Source organism: Eschscholzia californica, unplaced genomic scaffold, assembly GCF_041429995.1.
Source record: "Eschscholzia californica isolate CP2 unplaced genomic scaffold, dmEscCali1.0.p SCAF_4, whole genome shotgun sequence".
Classification (NCBI taxonomy): domain Eukaryota; kingdom Viridiplantae; phylum Streptophyta; class Magnoliopsida; order Ranunculales; family Papaveraceae; genus Eschscholzia; species Eschscholzia californica.
In genome coordinates, this window is record NW_028238461.1 from 45,408,280 (window position 1) to 45,411,457 (window position 3,178).

The window sequence follows — 3,178 nt, forward strand, 5'->3', positions numbered from 1 at the left end:
AAGTCATCCTAGTACAATCATCAATAAATGTAACAAACCACCGTGACCCACCTAAAGTAGGAACCTTGGATGGACCCCAAACATCAGAATGTAAGATCATAAAAGGAATTGGACTTTTATTTAATTTTAACGGGAATGATATACGGTGACTTTTTGCTAGTGCACAAACATCACATTGAAAACTTGAAACATCACTATTAATAAATAACGATGGAAATAATTTTTTAAGGTATCCAAAAGAAGCATGTCCTAAACGTCGATGCCATAACCATATCTCAGCTTTACTTTTATCTTCAAAATTGTTCATTGTTAATGCCTGACGCAATTTACTACAGCTTTCAGATACTAAGTCCAAGTAATACAGCTTTCCTCGCCTAACACCATAACCAATCGTCTGCCTTGTCTGGATATCCTTAAACACACAAAATTCAGGCCAAAAAATCACAACACAAAATAAAGCAGTAGTTATTTGAGACACTGATAAATAAATTATGATCTAAAGATGAGACAACCAAAACAGAGTCTAAATTCAGGGTGTCAGTAAGAGATATAGGTCCTTCCCCTACAACAGAGGCTGAAGTACCATTGGCAGTAGAGACATATTTATGTAAGGATTGATTAATGGTCGAAATCTGTCTAGAATCAAAAGTCATATGATCTGTAGCTCCAGAATCAATTATCCAAGTATTATTCGAAACATGTGTAGAAATATTTGAAACCTTACCTACGTTACCTGTAGTGGCTACCATTGCTGAAGCTTGTTCAATAGTTGGATTTTCTTCCTCCGTCTCAACAAGTGCAACTACAGGGGTCTTCTTGGAATTTTTCTTTCGATTATGATCCCACCATTCTGGATAGCCTACTAGTTCATAACAATGCCTTTTGGTATGACCAGTTTTGTTGCAGTTAGTACACTTGTAAGTTGATTTGTCGGATTGACCAATAGTTTTAACAAGGTTTGGCTTTGTCTTGTTGCGAGTCATCATTGCGGAAGCATCAGTTGTTTCAGATTCTCCGTTCATCGTTGTGCGTCGAACAAGCTCACAACGAACCAAAGCATAACACTCTTCTAAATCAGGAATTGGATCTTTTCTCAAAATTTCACCACGAATTTGTTCAAATTCACCATCTAACCCAGCAAGAAAAATATGCACACGTTGTCGTTGGACTGATTTACGATAAGATACAATATCTTTTTCGTTTTCCATGATCACTTTATCACGGTGATCTAATTCACTAAAGATCTCAACCAATTCACCATAATACACAGAGAGTATCTTTCCGTTCTGTTTGGCAGAAAAAGCTTTTTGATTCAATGAGAAGACTTGCAACTCACGGTGATCCATCATAAAAAGCTTTAGATAAAGCTTTCCAAATATCACGAGCTGTAGGTAAACGAATGTATCTCTTCATAATTTCTGGAGTCATAGACATCAACAACCATCTCTTGACTTTTTGATTTTCTGCGTACCACTTCTCATATTTAATGTCATCTTCAGTAGGTGGTAATGTATTACCACGAATAAACAAAAGTTTTTCTTTTTCAGCGATATGCATCTCCATGATTTGAGACCACATATCATAATTTTTTTCATTCAATATAATCCCTGAATTAAAGGATCCCTCTGCCTGAAAAATCGTACCAATTGTCTGATCCATCTTTTCCATTATATTAATTATAAGGAAGATATTATATCAGAATAATAAAAAAACTGGATGAAGATAAATCTTTTTGATAGAAATTCAAAAGAAAAAAAACTTAAGATTGTTGGCTTTGTTACCAAGTTGAAATTGATCAAAGAAGTTGTTTTTTTCCTTGATGGATTACAAAAGAAATACAAGACTCTATTTATAGAGTTGGAATACTACTAGTTTAGTAGTTTCTAATTTTACAATATATATTTACTAGCTTCTAATATATTTACTAGTTTCTAATATTTGCTAGTTCCTAATATCTCAATATAGATGGGAATATTATATGGGATATCCCAAACTATAGAAATATATTTCAACATACTATTCTACACAATCACATACATCCATACATACAATAATATGACATTCATAATAAATAAAGTATGTATCCTAAATACATTTCTAGGTTTTGCTATGTCTCGTATAGCTAATAGTGGGAATTTGTGACATCTCTATGTCTAATGGGCTTTAAAGTTTGTATTCATAATACTCAAACTAGAAGCACATTATGTTTCTTCCTTAATTGTTTCCTAAATCAATATAAGGAAAAACTCCGTTCGGGCTCTTCTTTAACCCGGGTCATTGTCGGAAAAATTATGCTTGGAACCGGGAGAAAAAGTTTGAAAACCTCCCGCTTAGGTAAGGCCTAAAAGCCCTTGAGTAACACTCGAAAGGACCTAAGTCAACCCTGGTCAAAGTCCTTTGACTGGTCTTAGGTCAACCTTTGACTTTACCTGGTCAAGGTCCGGACCATTAGATAGCACCATCCTATCGTGCTCAATCACTCGAGCAGACTCGTCCTAGCCTAGCTGGACGCTTCTGTCCTAGGACAGATTATAGGCATCTCGGGTGAGATGTCTAGGATGCGTCCTGGACGCGCCCTAGACGCATCCAGACGATCGGGTCATCTATTTCTCCTCTCGGATGCTCATTCCGAGAGGTGTTGGAACATCCAGACGCGTCTCATATGTTCGGTCCGAGATGCACTCGTGCACTACAGTCGCGTCCCAGACGATTCTGTGCACAGACGGCACGACCATTCTACTTGGGATGCCTTCTGGATGCGTCCAGATGCGTCTTAGACGCTTCTGGATGCTCCTGTCGCATCCCAGGCGCTTCTGGAAGCTTCCAGATGCATTTTGGATGCGTCCGGTAGCTCCAGGTGCATTCTGGATGCGTCCGGACCACTGTCCAGTGTCCCGGTCCTAGACCGAGACTTAATAGGTTCCCTTCGAGCGCGTCCTAGACGCGTCAGGGATGTCCGAGACACTCCTGTCTCGGACTCCTAATCTGTCTCGGACTGGGATATCCCAGACGCGTCTTTCACGCGCTGGGACGTCTGAGACCCGAGAGTCTCGGACTCCTAGTCCGTGTTGGACTGAGATATCCCAGACGCGTCCTAGACGCTCTGGGGTGTCCGAGACCAGAGAGTCTCGAACTCCTAGTCCGTCTCGGACTAGGATTCCCGGTCCTTCGCGGACTG

General features: G+C 39.6%; 1 pseudogene; it reads right to left on the reverse strand.

The window, feature by feature from the left end:
* Positions 1-374: 374 nt before the first annotated feature.
* Positions 375-1,563, reverse strand: LOC147545114 (uncharacterized; annotated as a pseudogene).
* Between the last annotated feature and the right edge of the window lie 1,615 nt (positions 1,564-3,178).